The sequence below is a fragment of the Euprymna scolopes genome, chromosome 42 (genome assembly GCF_053919585.1).
Source record: "Euprymna scolopes isolate OS-2025 chromosome 42, ASM5391958v1, whole genome shotgun sequence".
NCBI classification, from domain to species: Eukaryota; Metazoa; Mollusca; class Cephalopoda; order Sepiida; family Sepiolidae; genus Euprymna; species Euprymna scolopes.
The window spans coordinates 933,048-952,500 of NC_136523.1; the positions used below are offsets into that span (position 1 = coordinate 933,048).

At 37.7% G+C, this 19,453-nt stretch overlaps 2 protein-coding genes across 2 annotated transcripts in view; one reads left to right on the forward strand and one right to left on the reverse strand.

Moving 5' to 3' along the window:
- The window catches only part of LOC145266906 (hexokinase-4-like), a 274,629-nt gene extending 265,986 nt beyond the window's left edge, over positions 1-8,643 (reverse strand). The window contains exon 1 of the mRNA XM_080122690.1: positions 8,515-8,643. The gene's annotated coding sequence lies outside the window, so the exon portion shown is untranslated. The remainder of the gene's footprint in view (positions 1-8,514) is intronic.
- LOC145266905 (uncharacterized) overlaps positions 1-19,453 on the forward strand; it is a 234,888-nt gene that overhangs the window by 104,153 nt on the left and 111,282 nt on the right. The gene's annotated exons all lie outside the window — the stretch shown is intronic.

A 19,453-nucleotide genomic window follows, 5' to 3' on the forward strand; every position in this document is an offset into this window, starting at 1 on the left:
CTTTCTTAGAACTGCACGCCTGTGGAATTGTCTTTCATTTTCCTGCTTTCCGGCTGACTACAATATGGTTGTCTTCAAGTCTAACGTAAATAAGTTCTTGATGAGCTGTTCCATATAAGTTAACAAATTTACCGAATTTCCATTTCTAATGATTACTATATTGTCCAATTTCTACTGTACACTCTTTAACCCTTATCCTCGAGTGGTCTCTTAGCCTTGATAATGTGATGCCTGTGTAAAAAAAAAAAAAACAACTTACAGATTAAATCGTAATGTAGGAACTCGCTAGATGAGTTATGATTAAAGTCTGATGTTTATCTCCCAAACTGCCATGACCGATTTTTTTCACCTTCAGTGAAAGCAAAAATCTCGATATTTTTATTTTAGGCTTTGTCTAACCGAACACACAAGTCTAGTTGAATAATGAGCTCAAGACATTCACTGCATTTAAGTATCCATACTTACGAAACTATTTAAGCGCTGCCTTAAGGAGAAGTGCTTTCCGACTCCCTGGAAGACCTCATCAGTTTGCCCTGTATTTAAGAATTCAGGTGATAAGTCATCTCGCTCTCAGTACAGACCAATAAGTCTCCTCTGTGTTATGAGTAAGTTGCTGGAATCCATATTAAATAGAGAAATAGTCAACCACCTCAGTAGAAATAACCTTCTTAGTGACACACAATATGGTTTCCGCTCTGCAAGATCTACCGCAGATGTGCTGACGATTATATCCCACAGGATTAGTGAATCTCTTGACAAAGGCTTCCTTTCTAGGGCAATTGCTCTTGACATATCAAAGGCCTTCGACAAGGTATGGCATAAGGGTCTACTTCACAAGATTTCCAGCTACAGTATAACTGGAAATGTTTTCTTGATCATTAAATCATTTCTCTCTGATAGGCTCATAAGAGTAGTGGTAGATGGACAAAAATCAGAGGCCTGCAATATAAATGCTGGAGTCCCTCAGGGGTCCATCCTGGGCCCAACTCTCTTCCTGATCTACATCAATGATTTCCCTAAACACATACTTAAATCATTCGTTGACATCTATGCTGATGACATGACCATCTACAGCAACACATCAAAGGCTGTAAATGAGAAAGTTCTCTCTGATTCTCTCTCCTCTGATCTCGAGCGCATGGTTCAGTGGGGGAAGATGTGGCTGGTTACCTTTAATGCATCCAAAACCAAACTCCTATCCTTACATCATCAACGCTCTGATCCCCATCTGGCATCAATTGTGATGGATGGCTCTCGTCTGGGTGAGGCCTTGTGTTTTGACAAGCTTCTGGGTTTGACCTTTACTCCTGATCTGAAATGGAACACGTACATCAAGTCTGTTGCCAAGGTCGCTGGAAAGATGGTGGGATCCTTCTACCGCTCCAGAAGATATCTCACTACTGATGCAATTCTCTATCTATATAAAAGCCAAGTACGTCCAAGGATGGAATACTGTTGCCATATCTGGGCAGGAGCTGCTAAAAACAGCCTATCCTGCCTTGACAGAGTACAAAATAGACTTCGTGGCTTAGTGGAGTATGCCCTTTTCTCTACCCTGCAACCTCTCTCCCACAGAAGAGACGTTGAGAGCCTATCCTTGTTTTATCGTTATTTCCATGGCAGGTGCTCGTCTGAACTCCAATCTCTGGTCCCCCCTTGCCAATCTTTCACGAAAAACACCCGTCTAGCTGAATCCACTGTGAAAAATTTCCCCCACTCTATATCTGTGCCTAAATCAAAACGTGGGTTCCATGAACAAAGCTTCTTTCTTAGAACTGCACGCCTGTGGAACTCTGTTCCGTCTGCCTGCTTCCCACCGGACTACAACTTGGATGTCTTCAAGTCCAATGTTAACAAATTCCTAATAAACCGCCCCCTTAAGTAAACACTTCATCAAATCTCCACACTAACGTAATGTACTTGCAATAACCCTTATCCCTGAGTGGCTTCTGGGCCTTGATAAGTAGTGATCACTGTGTAAAAAAAAAAAAAAAATAACATATAGGTATATAGTACTATATTAAAACGAAACAACTTTATTTGGGAGATAACAATCGTTGCTCATTCTCTATCCCTATTTTTTTTATTTCCTACTAGTTCCCCCTACCACTTTGAGATCGATTTGCTTGTTTTCAGGTTTTATACTTCTAAAAATAGTGAACAGGCTACATTTAGAATTGGTTCAGAGAGCTTTACTAACCTGCATGTTATTTCATTTTATTTGTTTCTTCTTTTGGTTGGTTGTAATTTGTCTCACTCCAGCTTACATGTCATTTTATTTTATATAAAATTAATGTTAAAATAATATATCTGCAATAGGATTAGGCACATAAATTGAATGCAATATTCAGGTGATTAGTTTAGAGTAAGCTTTAAAAAGTTGTGGGTCAAAATGTGATATGATAACTTTGGCCGTGTTGTTATTTTCAGTTTATTGTCAATTTTTGTTGCAAATCAAATAAACCGATATTTTATGTACGCACTATTTGAATTGAATTTTATGAGAATATTTAAGCTATATGGAAATTAAAATCAAAATGAGACAATGTTTTTGGTAAATTTAGCAACAAATATTTAATTAAGAATTTACTTTAAAATAATTACTTTTTATAAGTGTCATTTATAATTAATTCTCAATTATTTGTTACTTTGAAACAAATAATTCAACCTCCTTGGACAATGCCTTTTACATCATATCTCTACAAGTTAATAACATAATTTGAACTCATACATTTGATGATAGATGGTAGTTCAAGTTTATCAATTAATATTTGACCTTTAAAGAATAATGGAGAAAGTCAGTGTTTTTGTACTAAATACTGACTTTCTCTGACTTAGCAGAAAGAAACCTATAAATAGAGATTTTGTTAAATGAAGGATTGTATCACGTATACTGTGCTGTTATCCTCAACAGCTTAAAAATATTTAATTATAATGTTTTCTTTCATAGTTATAAGCAAGTATATTTTTATGTAAAATCATTGGAAAAAAATATTCCAAAACTAAAAAAATAAAGGCAATAAAACGTTTGAAGTTCAAAACTGCTTCAAGAATACTTAGTTGTAATATTTTCATTAATAATATAGACTTATAGATATACTAGCATGGGTGCCCGGCGTTGCCCGGGTGATTGGAGGTGTGTGTTGAGCAAAAAAAAAAAAAAAGTGGTAGTAGGAAGGCAGGCTCGAACCTGTACCGTGAAGGGGGAAAAGAATGGGGAAAAAATGTGACGTCTTTGCTGTTACGACCAGGCATGACATGCAAACATACATACATAGATTTGTATATTGGTAGCTCAAATTTTCAACCCAAACCAATTAAAAAGCTTGCCCTATCTCTAAATACCCTTTATGTAAAATTTCAAATATTTAGACCAAAAATTGTCTGAGTAATTTGGTAGAGACCGTAGAGGTCAATTTTTTTAAACTTTGACTCCTAGTATGACACCTTAACATTTATTGTTTTGGTCTCAAATTAAGTTATTAAGTTAGATCCATGTCCAAGGAACCTATATCTAAAATTTCAAGTGTTTAGACCCAAAATTGTCGGAGGAGTTTCGTAGAGTTCTCAAAGGTCAAATCATTGAACTTTGACCCCTTAACATCTAAATTTCTGGCCGAAAACAGATTGCAAAGATTTTCACAAATCTCAATACCCTGTATATAAAATTTCGAGTCTGTAGACTGAAAATTGACAAAGTTATTGTGTAGGGAAATGTACACAGGCAGACACTTTCACTTTTATAGATATACTAGCATTTCAGCCCGGCGTCGCCCAGGTGTTTGGATGTGTCTGTTGAGCAAAAATAAAAAATAAAAATTGGTAGTAGGAAGGCAGGCTAAAACCCGTACCGCGAAGTAGGAAAAGAACGGGAAAAAAAACTGACATCTATGCTGTTATGACCACTGCCAAACCGGAAGTGACGTTTTTTTTAAATTAAGGCTAGACAATCGAAAGGAGAGGATGACTTTAAAAAATATGGGCGAAAAAAGCGACCTCCCCCCCCCCGCCACCTATAGAAAAGTTCCTAGTTGAAGGTGAAGATATTAATGTTTTTAGCCAATTTTTCGATCTTTGTCGTCTAAAAGGCTGGACTTTAAAACGATACTGATCTTGGAAAAATCTGTTGCCTCTGTCGAAAGTTTTAGGCAGACATGCAAACATACATACATACATACATACACTTATATATTGGTAACTAAAATTTTCCATCCAAACCGAGTAAAAAGGCAAAAGCTTGCCCTATCTCTGAATACCCTTTATGTAAAATTTCAGATGTTCAGACCAGAAATTGTCTGAGTAATTTGGTAGAGACCGCAGAGGAAAAATATTTTTAAACTTTGATCCCTATTATGACCCCTTAACATTTATTGTTTTGGGTTTAAATTAAGTTATTAAGTTAGATCCATGTCCAAGGAACCTATATCTAAAATCTCAAGTGTTTAGACCCAAAATTGTCGGAGGAGTTTCGTAGAGTTCTCAAAGGTCAAATCGTTGAACTTTAACCCCTTAGCAGCCAAATTTCTGGCCGAAAACCGATCACAAAGATTTTCTCAAATCTCAGTACGCTGTATATCAAATTTCGAGTCTGTAGACTGAAAATTGACAAAGTTATTGCGTAGGGAAATGTACACAAACAGACACACAGATACACAGACACGTTCACTTCTATAGATATACTAGCATTTCAGCTCGGCGTTGCCCGGGTGTTTGGATGTGTATGCTGAGAAAAAAAAAAGTGGTAGTAGGAAGGCAGGCTTGAACCCGTATCACGAACAAGGAAAGGAACGGGAAAAAAACCCGACGTCTACGCTGTTATGACCACCGCCAAACTGGAAGTGACATTTTTTAAAATTAAGGCCAGACAATCGAAAGGAGAGGATGACTTTAAAAAATATCGGCAAAAAAAAGCGACCCCTCCCCCCCTGTAGAAAAGTTCCCAGTTGGAGGTGAAGATATTAATGTTTTTAGCCAATTTTTCGATATTTGTCGTCTGTGTCGAGTCTGTAGACTAAAAATTGACAAAGTTATTGTGTAGGGAAATGTATACATATACACAGACACACAGACACGTTCACTTTTATATATATATATATATATATATATATATATATATATATATAGAGAGAGAGAGAGAGAGAGAGAGAGAGAGAGAGAGAGATTTCATAAAACAGTGAATAAAAAGAAAATATTTAAAATGTCTTACACAATATTGAAGAACAAACTTCTTGACAAATTAATTATAACGTTTTCTTTAGTGATTACTATCAAGTAAATATTTTTGTAAAATAATAAAAAAACAAAAAAACAAAATTGAAGCCAAATTAAAAAAAAATATACATATATAATTTTGAAGGCCAAATTGCTTTAAAAAAGGCCCCTAGAGATAGCACTAGCTAAACAAGACCTCAACCGCTTGGCCAGCGAGCGGTACGAGGGCCAGATAGTTAGGGCTAGGTTAATGAAAGTCTCGAACGAGGCTGTTAACATTGACGCTGTTGAGCATAAGGCTGCTCTAAGGCTCAGCTCGGACAGGTACATTTGAAAAGTAAACAACCTGGAAGGGCACACCGTCGTTTCGACGCGGGAGATCTGCGAGGGGTTTTGGGAACATCTATCGGAGCGCTTCACCCAACTACCCAGACTCAGGGTCGAAGAGTTTGGCAGCTATTTGGCCGACTCACCCTGCCTCATGGTGGCTCGAGCAGCTAGCTGTGATAGTCTTGTCGGGGAGCATGAGATCATTACTGCGTTGAAGCAGGTCAGCTGCAACAAGTCCCCAGGGCTTGATAGTCTACCCTACGAATTCTACTTAAGGCTGTCGCCCATGTTGGTCCCTTTTCTGAAGGATATGTCCAACCATTGGCTTGTCCAGGGTTCCATCCCTGAGCAGGTGATCAAGGGAGTGATCACATTGCTGAGGAAAGGTCAACAGCATGGTAGGGAGGAAGATTTAGACGATTTCAGGCCCTTGACTCTGCTTAACACAGAGTTAAAGATTTTGGCCAAGGTTCTTGCGAATCGCTTGCAGGTTGTCATCACTGACTTGATCGAACCAGACCAGAGCTATGCTGTGAAGGGGAGATCGATACAGGACAATCTTCATTTGATCCGCACGATCATAGAGGAGACAGAAGACCACACCAAGGCCACGCTGATCAGTTTGGATCAGTCTAAGGCTTTCAATAGGGTGGACCATCGGTTCCTAGGATCTGTGCTAGAGGCCGCTAGTTTTAATCCGGACTTCCGCAAGTGGATCTTTGTACTGTATGACAGGCCAACGGTAGCAGTACAGATCAACGGTAAGCTGTCAGAGTCATTCGCCGTCTCTCAGTTGGTACGACAGGGTTGTCCGCTGTCACTTCTGTTGTACGCCTTGGCGTTGGAACTCCTCCTTCGCAAGTTAAGGGACGAGGCGATGACACCAGTCCTACACGGGATAGCGCTCCCTGGAGGCACACGAGCCAGGGTTTCCGCGTTTGCCGATGACGTCATGCTCCATGGACATTCAAGCGGTCACCGAGGCACTCGCTCGATATGAAGAAGTTACAGGGGCCGTCTTCAATCGCAGTAAGTCGGCGAGTCTGCGGTTGGGTGCCTGGACCGGAGTAAATTCGCTTCTGGGCATCTTCAGTTGGACCGATGGCCTGGTCTGGATCCTCGGTGTGTGGTTCGGACCAGGTCTCCAGCTGGAGAAAAACTGGTCGGAAGTAGAAACCAAGGTCAAATCTACTGTCAAAACTTGGATTCGAAGGAAATTGTCCTTGAAGGGTCGGGCGGAGGTGTGTGCTACATACATCTTCCCACTCATCCTTTACCGTCTGTCTGTACTTCTCCTCCCTGCAAAACAATAAATCAGCTTACAGGAGCACCTCCACTCACTCTTGTGGAACGAGGGTAAGCATTATGTTTGCAGAGATGTCTGTGTTCGAAATCTGAGCGAGGGAGGTTTGAGACATCCCGATCTCCTGCATCACAAGCACACAGAAAGGTTGATCTTCCTCAGCCGTTCACTGTACATATATATTCAATGGGTCACTGCGGTTGGAAGCTCGTTTTCCAATCTCACACCACAGTCTAGGAATAGGCTTTATCGGGAGCTAGTGAGGCGTAGCAAAAAGGAACCATTAGTGAAGCAGTTGGGGATGTCGGTTGCGGCTGATGGAATGAGAGCATGCTACCCCCGTGGCTCGAGCAAAAGAGCCAGGATGATTTCTAAAAATAGCTTAAGCAGCCCCATCGGCATTCTCCGGTAGTGGTCCCTAAGGCTGTTCGCTATTAACTAACTCTTTCCCAAAGAAGGGAAGCAAGACCTAGGAGGGTGGACCTCCTATACTCACCCATGACATATACCACACTACGAGAGAAAAAAGGTCACCGAAATGGCTAATCTTAGTCAAGCTAATTGGTGAGATCATATTCTTGATTAGTTAGTACAATCATTAATAAACTTTTACCGACTAAAACATTTTGAATCCACAAGAACTCAAACACTCAATTTTATAGCTTTTAGCACAACCTGTCCAATAGCAAAATCCAAAGTTAAGTATGAAGGATAGCAACTCACATTTTCCTTACAAACTAACAATGGGTGACCCAGTGGGTCACATTTTTTCCACTAAAATTCTATGGATTTGGTTATCATATTTATCGTGCACATATACAATTTCACTTGTTTGTATGATGCAAAAGATGACTGATAGCTTTTGAAAAATTCACAGATAGATGGAAATAAGAAGTATTGACCCAACGGGTCACAGGTGGTCTTGTAGGTATTTATTTGCTTCCCCACGTAAGCAAAATATGACACAAAGTCGGTTTTTATGTGAGGTGAAGGGGGAGGGAGGGGAGGGGGATGGTACATATAGGGTTGCCCCTACATGTACCAACAACCAATTGCCATAAGGGCAATGGTCACAAAGTGCAACATCTGCCGGAACAGATGATATTTATTTGCTCCCCCACCAAGCAAATTAGGCACAAGGCCAATTTTTAATGTGAGGAGTGAAGGGAAGGAGAAGAGAAAAAGGGGACCAGCTCCCGAGAGGTGGGAAATGGGAGCTGGTTAAAGGTCAGATATGTGGGGTTGCCCCCACATCTGGTCTTTGCTTGCAGTATCTGCCGGAACAGATACTACACTTTGCTCCCAGCAAAAGTGCCAGGTGGTCTTGTATACTACCAAAATACTCGTTGGATCTTTTATCTTGCTTACTTGTATCTTGAAACCGTATCACAAAACGAGATGGATGACATCATAAAATTACCATTCATGCTTTATAAAGTCATCCATTTGAAATTAATTCATGTTTATGACGTCATCCTTTTTGAGTTTTTATTTATCCCTCTTTGTCACAAGTTCATCTTTATCACTTTTTCCATATTTGTTCTACTCACTCACTAACCCAGAAAGTCTCAACCATTCTTTCGCAGGATAAAGACAGAGAAAGGAAGAGAAGAGGAAGAGAGAGAGAGGGAGGGGGAGATATTTAATAATATATATAAAAAAATACTGACCCTCTGCTCAAGCTTCTATTAAGCTTATTTGCTTGCTTGAAACCAACTTTGTGTCACATCCGACTCTCATGGGAGGCGGTATAAAGTCACATGAAGAAATAGACATTTCCATGAAAATGGATGATTTCATAAAAGATGAATAGTAGTAGCAGCTAAAAGCGGTGTGACATCATAAAGGATGAATTGTGATTGGGAAAAGCTATGGATGCATATGTTTGCTTTAAAGCAGCAGTAATTATGTTGCTTCATCAAATTTCATCTAAATGAACAAACGAAATACTCACAAGACGTCTATCTGAATGCCTAATTTTCATAACTATTTTCAGAATTTATTTTAAACTAGCGGGGGTACCCGGCATTGCCCGAGTGTTTGTTTCCGGGACGGGGGGGGGGGAGTTTTAAAAAATGTTATGGTAGGTAAGTAGGAAGGATCAAACCCGGAGTCATGAGTAAAAGTAGGAAAATAAAGTGTGAAAAAAAACAAAAAAACATCTGCAACGTTAACAGTTCGGCCACCAAGAAAAGTCCATTCCAGTTGTTTAGGAAAAAAAACAAAAAAAAAAAAAAACGACTACGGTAGGTCGGCGCGAACGTGAAAATATAATGTGAATTGTCCAGCACACTAACCACTATGCCACAGAGCACTGCAGCTTAGTTTAGTGATTTTAAATAACTTCACATGAAAGAACTACGAAGCCAAACCGGTGTTCTCTTCTCAACTGTTCCTTGTGAACGATCCCCAAACGGTGTTAAGTGGTGGCAGGGGGAGGAGGAATTTATTAGAGAGAAAATATTCTACCACTTCCATTGATCTTAACCGATTTTGGCCGTGACTTCTCAGCAGAAAAAGTATAGAAATCTAAGATTATCGAGGAATTTGAGAAATAATAAGCCTATAACACACCTCAGATATTGTTCTGCCGTTTGTGCATATTATATTTGCATGAAATATCTTGATTTTTAATCCTATTAATGTCAAAATCAGACGGGAAAAAATGAGTTCATTTTATTTATATAGAGAAGATAAAAAAATAAACAACGGCTTATTACATTTAGAATGCTCTCGAAGGGTCTCTTTTGATTAATGTTTTCAGTTTTTACAATACAGGGTGTTTCAAAAGTCTTGGGAACATAACGATTTTTAATAACTCAAAAACTATTAGGAGATGAAAAATGAAATTGGTACCGTTGGAAAGGTTAAAGTTTCAAGTTTTGTGGGGAATCTTCAAAGTTGCTCAATATGAGCACCATTCGTCACACGGCAGACATCTAGTCGATAGTCCATTTCCTGCCAAACGCGTTCCAGCATCTTGACGTCAATGGTTCCCACAACTGCGTTACTCGAGCCTTTAGTTCGTCAATATCTCTTGGAAGGGGCGGCACATAGACTTGTTGCTTGACAAAGCCCCAAAGGAAAAAGTCACACGGGGTAAGATCTGGAGACCTAGGAAGCCAGGGTATGAGAACGTCATCACCTCGCCCAGATCTCCCAATCCATCTACCAGGCAGCCTTGTGTTAAGAAATTGTCTTACTCTAAGACTCCAGTGTGGTGGTGCACCATCTTGTTGAAAAATGAAGTCATCAGATTATGCTTCTTCCAACTGAGCCATTAACCAGTCTTCCAGCATGTTGAGATAGGATTCACCAGTGATAGTTGCCTCTTCAAAGAAGAACGGTCCATAGACACCTTTCTTGGAAATTGCACAAAACACGTTCACTTTTGGTGAATCTCGCTCGTGCTCAAGAAGTTCATGAGGATTCTCAGTACCCCATATGCGAGTGTTATGCTTGTTAACTTTGCCATTCAGATGGAAGGTCGCCTCATCGCTAAAAACAAGCCGGTCATCAAAGCCGTTATCTTCCAACTTCTCTTGCATTGCAATGCAAAAGTCACGGCGAAGTGGCTTATCAGTGTCCTTCAACTTTTGGACCAACTTGAGCTTGTAAGGTACCATTTGCAGTCGTTTCCTTAAGACACGCCAGACAGTTGCTGGAGCAAGCTGAAGTTCCCTGCTGGCTCTTCTCACTGATTTACGGGGGCTCCGCTGAAAGGCTGTCCGATCTTACTCTACTGCATCTTCTGAAGTTGAAGGGCGACCTGTTCGCTTACTTTGGCACAAACACCCATCTTTCACAAATTTAGCATGCCATCTGACAATGGATTTCCTTTCAGGGGCTTCTTTTTTAAATTTCCTCCGAAATGCACGCTGAACACATGTCCACGATTCAGTCTTTGCAAATTGGAGGACGCAAAATGTCTTGTCTTGTTTAGAGAACGTTATTACTGCACCTGGAAACATAAGACGAAAATCATTAGTATGACCAAAAACTTGATTAAGCAAGCTTTAAAATGGCACCAGTTTCATTTTTCTACCTGGAATAGTGCATGAGATATACGCATTTGTAATGTTCCCAAGACTTTTGAAACACCCTGTATTGTGAGCAAACGTTACTGTTTTTTTATTCGTACTAATTGAATATTTTGATATCTCCAGAATTTATTTGAAACTAGCAGGAGTGCCCGGCGTTGCCTGGGTGTTTGGAGGTGTGTGCTGAGCTGGAAAAAAATAAGTGGTACTAGGCAGGCAGACTCGAACTTGTGATGTGAAGGCGTAAAAAAAAAGTGAAAGAAAACCTGACATCTTACCGCTATGCTATGACGCGACAGGAAGTGAAAAGTGTTCAAATATAGCGATGTCAATCAAGAAGTTGACTTGCAGAGATGAATAATTAAGTGAATGAGTTCACGCAGGTGCAGAAATGAATGTCTGGCTTGAGTTAAGAATCATGCACTTAACTCTGACTGTAGGCCAGTTTCTACCGTATGTTTCCTCACGATGTTGAGGAAAACCAGCTCCTCCCTAAAAGGGGGAGCTCTAGCAGTGTCCAAATAAATAGCAATTGTCTGATATGAAGGGTTTCCCCCACATTGATCAAAGCTGATTACCTTCATGACGTGCCGGCCCAGAAGACCAGGTACTGCTGTTTGCTTCAATCAGTTTTCACTTTATTTATATGAGAAAGACAAACAAACACTGGAAACCAGGGATTTTTTAAACTCGATCAAAACAAAAGACAGAGACGATGTCTATTTTCGAATCTGAGATATTATAATCTAGGAAGTATAAGGAAATTTCTCCAAAAAAGTAACTTTGTTGAGAAGCCCGGCAAAAAAAGCCTTTCTTGGACAAACACAAACACGTGCACCCATTTTGCCTTTTATATTATAGACTAGCGGCGGGGCAGTACCCCCCGGCATGGTCCGGGTGTTTGTAGGTGCGTGTGTTTGGAGGCGGGGTGATCAAAACAACCCTGTTTTAAAAAAAACGTTGGCCAGGTGTTTGGAGGTGAAAAAGAAAAAAAAAAATTTCAGTAGGAAAGTAGGCTTGAAACCCGAACCTTTGACGTGGATGTGGAAACGAAATGGAAAAAAACCCTGGGACCTAACCATCTCAGCCACGAGAGAAGAGGAATGAAAAGCATCTTAATTTAACGTTTATAAAATGAAATTGACAGGTGCGAGAAACTTAAGTCACATGATGTTTGACCTTGAAACATGACGTGGCTTCAAGCCAGTTTTTGCATGTTTTATACTGAAAAGTGAAAGAAACACGCGGCGATCAAAATATCTGGAAAAAATAGCATGTGAAAGTCGGGCAAATTAAATACACACGCGACCCCCATGTACTCCATGTTAGCTGCAAAACGTGTTGAGAACTTGCATGATTGTAGAAATAAAAAAGGAAGAGTATGCTATTCGCTGTTCCAATGGTTTGGAGAGAGGGTAAATATCATGTGTCAAACTGCTATTTCTGCATGACTAATCTTAAAGGAGTCAACCGCAAGAACAAGCATTGTATTCAGTATCCTAATGTTCTGTCTGCCATATGACCAGTCCCTCATGGTCCAGGCCTGCTCGTTCCCGAGCCAGATGTTGTAATGGAATCTAGCTCCAAATTGAAATCTGATAACGCACTAGACAGGGAAGAAGGTGGAGAATACATGCCAGAAGAGAATGACCGGCCAGTGCCTCTAACACAAGCAGATCTCAGTGACCTAACATGGGATATAAACCTATCAAAAGAATCGGCACAGCTTCTGGGTTCTCGTCTTTGTGAGAAAAAATTTGCTAGCACCTGCGACAACATTCTTTTGGTACCAAGAGCATGAAAGAGAATTTAGAAAGTTCTTTACAACCCAGAAGGACTCGTCATTAGTTTACTGCAACAACATTGCTGGTTTGATTCAATCAATGGGACTGGACTATGAATGAAGATTGTTGTTCATCGACTCTTCCAGCAGAAGTTTCAAGGCAGACCTCTTTCACAACGGAAATAAATAATCTTCAATCCCAATCGGTCATTCAGTGCTAATGAAAGAAACTCATGACAACATGGATCAGCTACTGTATGCTCTGAACTACAATAACCATGGTTAGTTGATCTGCATTCACTGCATTGTCAAACATTGAGTTCTTCATAAGTTCGCTTATCTGAGGCCCATCAAAGATGCCAGCCTTAAGCTTTTCCAGACTGATCCGAGGAAATAGCACTAATGGCGTTTTTAATTATTTTTACCGCCTCGTATCTCAAAAACGTAACATGATTGAACAAAATGAGTGATTTTTAGATTCTGCATAGCAAATTACTAGGTGTATCAGAATTTTGGGGGAATTTTTGACACACCTAACAGAAAACTGTGAATAAAATATAAAAAAACTCGTACTTTCTCTTTTTAAAGTGGGTTGTTTATTTTCTGTATGGAATATACTTCCTAAATAAAATATTAAAGTTGTTTAAAAAATAATAGAAATATTTTTATTTTTTATTTTTTTTTAAAACAGTGTTTACAAAGTGCCGGTGCGCGTTCAACCAGCCATTTTTTTTTACGCATGAAATCAATTGAATTTTACGAGTGAAATTTTTTTCAATTTTTAAACTTTAAAAATCTATCAAAATTTTTCTATTGGTTCAATTTTTACGATATTTTCAGGGTCAGTGTGAAATTTTATGCTCTTTCCAATAAACCGAATATAATATGTTAGACAAACGTTATTTTTTAAATTCAACTCCCCCCCCATTTTGAAGGTCTATTAAAATTTAAATAATTAATTTACCCACCAAAGTTTTATATATCACAAATTGAAGATATAAGATCAATAAATAATATATTGTAAATTAAAACAAAAAAGAAATGATTTTTGGAAAATTTTTGGATTTTTTAATGTTATGCTTATATTGTTAAGTAAATACCGGACACTGACGACAATTTTTTCTATTTCATTCAATGTTTTCTTTTTTAGATATTTAAAAAAAATTCACTCGATAAAGTAGAAATAAAATATAATAATCAAAAACTCGTGTATTTCATTAAGAGAATAAAAAAAAATCGGTCGACTGGGTTTTTTGTTTAACAGCAAAAACTTATAAGTGAATGTGTGCTTTTTCCAGCTACGGAGGCCCCAAAATACTAATTTTGGTTAACAGCGCACAATAAAAAGAGATATTAATTATGGCATTTATAAGTCACCGTAAGATAATCGTAAAAAAAAAATCAAAGATTTGTCTCCCTTTATTTGAACAGTCAAAAAATGAGTCCGCATTTTTTTTTTGGAATCCTTGTTTAAAAAAGTATTTTATTTAAAAAGGGCATGGAATATAAGTATAAATATGGATAAATTCTTAACAATGAACAATGGAAGTACACATTGAATAGGATTTTTTATAGGTAAGTGATTTTTTGGAATCTATATATATTTTTTATAATCGAAGTAAGTAAAATTTCGTTGATTTTCTTCAAATGTTTTTTAAAGAACACCGATTTAAAAAACAAATATTGCATAATTTGCTATTAAACCTGTTATTTTTTTAAATTTTGGTATTTGCTCCTTTAATTGAAAAAAAAATTAGGGTCTCAATTACATTTTTCGAGTAGTTATAAGCTTGTAAAGATAGGAGGTCGAATTATTCAATTTTTTTCACGCATTCTTAAGATCGGTTTCTGACACTGCTATTCATGCACGAGTTATATAATAATTCAAGTGTGTGTGTGTGTGTGTGTGTGTGTGTGTGTGTGTGTTTCCTTTTTATTTTTATTCTAATTCAGAGAACAATAAATTAACTTTTTCTGTGTTCCTGCTCTTAAATTAAAAAACAAATTATTTTTACAAGATTATATAAAAATTAGGTGCTTACTTTATCGCCGAAACTGGAGACGCCATTTTATTTCGAGCACCTGTCGATTAGAATCAAAGAGAGAAATCAGTATTTTAAACTATGGCCGAAGTTAGAAATAAATACCAAAAAAATTAAACTAGATAAACTATGAAAAAGAACTATGAAAAAAGTAAATAAAGTGAAAGAGAACATATATCCATAATTGCTTAATTGATTTAATTGATTTAATTAATGAAAACGGGGAAAGTTTTTCTTTTAATTTTAGGTTAATTAATTCTTTCCGGAAACAATCGTTCTCCAGTTTAATTTTTGGTTATTTATTTTATGCTTCAGCCATAGTTTAAAATACTGATTTCTCCCTTGTATTTTAACAGCAAGTGCGCAAAATAAAATGGCGTCTTCAGTTTCAGTGATAAAGTGTAGAAGTACCAAAAATTATGTTACGTTAAAAGTTTCACGTTCAAATATAAATATAAATATTTTTTGCAGTTATAATTTTTTAGTGTGAAAATATTAAAAAAAAAAAAATGCTTAATTCAATGATAATATCAGTAGTTCAAGAAATTAATTTTTCTTTGGGTTATATCTAACTCATTAATAGAGACTTGACGGGCTTTTTCCATAATGTTCCTGTAAAAAAAAAATCTTTTTTCTTTTTTTCAAAGTTACAATGTACGATGCTTTATTTTCATAAAAAAAAGCAAAAATAAATTAATTCATTTTTTTTCTTTTTTTTTTACTACTGAAAACCATAACTTTAGTAAAGATGTTTTTGTTTAAAAAAAAATAATACATTTTCACTAATATTTAAATAAAAAAATAATGGGTTCATTATATTCCGTGATCATTATTTGATAAATACTGCAGATTTCATTAAAATTGGTTAATTTCCTGCTTTTTGGCGAATTTTTAAGTAAAGGAGGGATCAAAATGTTTATACATTTTGAGCATCGGTATTCATTTTGCACGTACCTATTATTAGGCGCTTTATGTCATATACCTATTATTAGGTGCTTTATGTCATATACCTAATAAGGCGCTTATGTCAACAGATATTCAAATCTAAGGAGATAACCAGCATAGACATAGCAAAAATAAGCATATTTGCCAAGGTATAATTTGGGACGCTGAAATAGTCAGTAGAACAATGAAAGAATGTTAAATGAACAAGTGAAGCATACAAGTGAACGAGGCATGAAAATATAGTCATTTTCTTATGCCTCGTTCACTGTGCACTGTTCACAAGTTCAGCATTTGCCCCACCCCCTACCATTTAGCCCCAAAAGTTCCCAGGGAACGTCAAATCCTGGTGAAAATGAAAAAAAAAACGGTGCAGTTTTAGGCCTTAACATATGTAAATTTGAGTTCTGCACCATGCAAAAAAGGAAATGACAAAGTCATTCACCCACTCTCCACCCCCATTTACCCCAAAAGTACCCAAGGCCTAAACATATTTAAATTAGAGTTCAGCACCATGCAATACTGCTAAATAGACATACACGGAAAATTTTGGACAAATATGGTAAAATAGTCCCAAAAATGAAGTGTTTTCATTAGCCCTAAAAGAGCCCCTGGGACACACCCAAGAGTTATCGCAAAGTATAGACAAACACAATTACATAGAAATCAGTTAGTTACAACTTTTCAGAAGTTTTATAAAAATCCAATGCATCAATTTTTTTTAGTAAGCACAAATGTTTCAATTTTAGTCATTTTAACTCGAAAGGCACCCCTAGGGGAAAGCAAAAAAATCCGTTCTGTTACTTTTTTACTCATATCATGTTTAATGTGCAAAATGTTAAAAAAAATTCCAAGGCGTAGTTATTGAGAAAGTGCAGACAGACGAACAGACAAACAGACAAAGGTGAATTTACAATTAACCTCTTTTGTCGGGGGACCAAAAAATAGGGGGGGGGGATAATTCAGCAAAAGTTTCCAAAATCTTGTTCATTTATATGGACGTCTTATTCAAAATAACATCTTAAAATAAATCATTTTTTAAACTTGTTGAATTGGCTTGTGCATTCTTTTATTCATCTAAAGTACATCATCTAATTTTTCAGTTTTCATACTGTTTTAGATTTTTGAAGACAAAGATTTGTCACAATTTGAAAAAAAAAAAAAAAAAATCCACATATTTTTACATAAATTTTGTCTTGTAAAATCATATTTAGCACTAAATATCCTTCAAATCACTCTAATATACATACCAAACGATAGTATTTTCTAAAAGATAATTTTGAATGCTTTAAAACTTGCTAGGGGTTTCATATGTGGACTAGCTTGATTTTCAAGTAACAATTCTAAGTAACAATGAATATGAATTCATTCATAAGTTACTTACTCATCCAAAAAGAATTTGTTTCTTCTATGGAAACTCTTGGCTCCCTTATGCATGCATGAAAATATATCGAGACTTCTTAAGAATCCGATGTGCTTGTGATGAGCTTGTTCTGAAGGTGTCATGTGTGGTTGACCCAAGGATGGGGCCATTATCATTCCCACACATGCCAAAAATGGCGGTATCTCCAATGTGGCTTGTGTGGTCGTGGTTGATCTTAGAGCATTTGTCTCCATCGTGTTGCGAATTTAATGGGAGATTTGGCGCTAAACAGGAGTTCATAATCACCGCTGGCCATGATGTAGATAAAATCCTGTTGGTGGGCGAGTTGTCGATCGTGCTGGCTATGGGACTGCTAATCTGTAGGAGAACTGAGTTTTCTGTGGTGTGTCGCTGATTTACTGATGTCGTCAGATCACCAGTTTGTAGAGGGAGTACTGAGATTGTGTGTCACTATTTTGCTGAAACTGGAGTCACCAGTTTCTACAGAGCGCCAAGGTTGCGTGTCACCATTTTGTTGAAGTCGGGGTTTACCAGTTTGCATGCAACGCCAAGGCTGTGTATCGTCATTTCATTAGTGATGTTATTTGAAATGCAGGATCAGTATTCTGCAGCAGCACACTTCAGATCCTGAATTCACAGCAGGGTCACCAATCTATTGGATGAATTCACAGCAGGGTCACCAATCTATTGGATGAATTCACAGCAGGGTTACCAATCTGTTGGATGAATTCACAGCAGGGTTACCAATCTATTGGATGAATTCACAGCAGGGTTACCAATCTATTGGATGAATTCACAGCAGGGTCACCAATCTATTGGATGAATTCACAGCAGGGTTACCAATCTATTGGATGAATTCACAGCAGGGTTACCAATCTATTGGATGAATTCACAGCAGGGTTACCAATCTATTGGATGAATTCACAGCAGGGTTACCAATCTGTTGGATGAATTCACAGCAGGGTTACCAATCTATTGGATGAATTCACAGCAGGGTTACCAATCTGTTGGATGAATTCACAGCAGTGTCACCAATCTATTGGATGAATTCACAGCAGGGTTATCAATCTGTTGGATGAATTCACAGCAGGGTCATCAATCTATTGGATGAATTCACAGTAGGGTCATCAATCTATTGGATGAATTCACAGCAGTGTCACCAATCTATTGGATGAATTCACAGCAGGGTCACCAATCTATTGGATGAATTCACAGCAGGGTTACCAATTTATTGGATGAATTCACAGCAGGGTCATAAATCTATTGGATGAATTCACAGTAGGGTCATCAATCTATTGGATGACTTCACAGCAGGGTTACCAATCTATTAGATAAATTCACAGCAGGGTTACCAATCTATTGGATGAATTCACAGCAGGGTTACCAATCTATTAGATGAATTCACAGCAAGTTCACCAATCTATGTGATGAATTCACAGCAGGTTCACCAATCTATTGGAAAAATTCACATTAGGGTCATCAATCTATTGGATGAATTCACAGTAGGGTTACCAATCTATTGGATGAATTCACAGTAGGGTTACCAATCTATTGGATGAATTCACAGCAGGGTCACCAATCTATTGGATGAATTCACAGCAGGGTTACCAATCTATTGGATGAATTCACAGCAGGGTCATCAATCTATTGTATGAATTCACAGTAGGGTCATCAATCTATTGGATGAATTCACAGCAGGGTCATCAATCTATTGGATAAATTCACATTAGGGTCATCAATCTATTGGATGAATTCACAGCAGGGTTTCCAATCTATTGGATGAATTCACAGTAGGGTTACCAATCTATTAGATGAATTCACAGAAGGTTCACCAATCTATTGGATGAATTCACAGCAGGGTTACCAATCTATTGGATGAATTCACAGTAGGGTCACCAATCTATTGGATGAATTCACAGTAGGGTCACCAATCTATTGGATTAATTCACAGCAGGATTACCAATCTATTGGATGAATTCACAGCAGGGTCACCAATCTATAGGATGAATTCACAGCAGGGTTACCAATCTATTGGATGAATTCACAGTAGGGTCATAAATCTATTGGATGAATTCACAGCAGGGTTACCAATCTATTGGATGAATTCACAGTAGGGTTACCAATCTATTGGATGAATTTACAGTAGGGTTACCAATCTATTGGATGAATTCACAGCAGGGTTACCAATCTATTGGATGAATTCACAGTAGGGTCACCAATCTATAGGATGAATTCACAGCAGGGTTACCAATCTATTGGATGAATTCACAGTAGGGTTACCGATCTATTAGATGAATTTACAGTAGGGTTACCAATCTATTGGATGAATTCACAGTAGGGTTACCAATCTATTGGATTAATTCACAGTAGGGTTACCAATCTATTGGATGAATTCACAGTAGGGTCACCAATCTATTG